This window comes from Bison bison, unplaced genomic scaffold (assembly GCF_000754665.1).
Source record: "Bison bison bison isolate TAMUID 2011002044 unplaced genomic scaffold, Bison_UMD1.0 scf7180017852475, whole genome shotgun sequence".
NCBI classification, from domain to species: Eukaryota; Metazoa; Chordata; class Mammalia; order Artiodactyla; family Bovidae; genus Bison; species Bison bison.
This window is the reverse complement of record NW_011483048.1, coordinates 1-384: the sequence shown is the minus strand read 5'-3', so window position 1 is coordinate 384 and position 384 is coordinate 1.

Sequence of the window (384 nt, the reverse complement as noted above, 5' to 3'; positions counted from 1 at the left end):
CCTCCTCCCTCCCCATATCACCCCTCTGGGTCATCCCAGTGCACCAGCCCCAAGCATCCTGTATCGAACCTCAACTGGCAATTCATTTCTTATATGATATTATACATGTTTCAATGTCATTCCCCCAAATCATCCCACCCTCTCCCTCTCCCACAGAGTTCAAAAGACTGTTCTATACATCTTTGTCTCTTTTGCTGTCTCTCATACAGGCTTATCATTACCATCTTTCTAAATTCCATATATATGCGTTAGTATACTGTATTGGTGTTTTTCCTTCTGGCTTACTTCACTCTGTATAATCGGCTCCAGTTTCATCCACCTCCTTAGAACTGATTCAAATGTATTCTTTTTAATGGCTGAGTAGTACTCCATTGTGTATCTGTC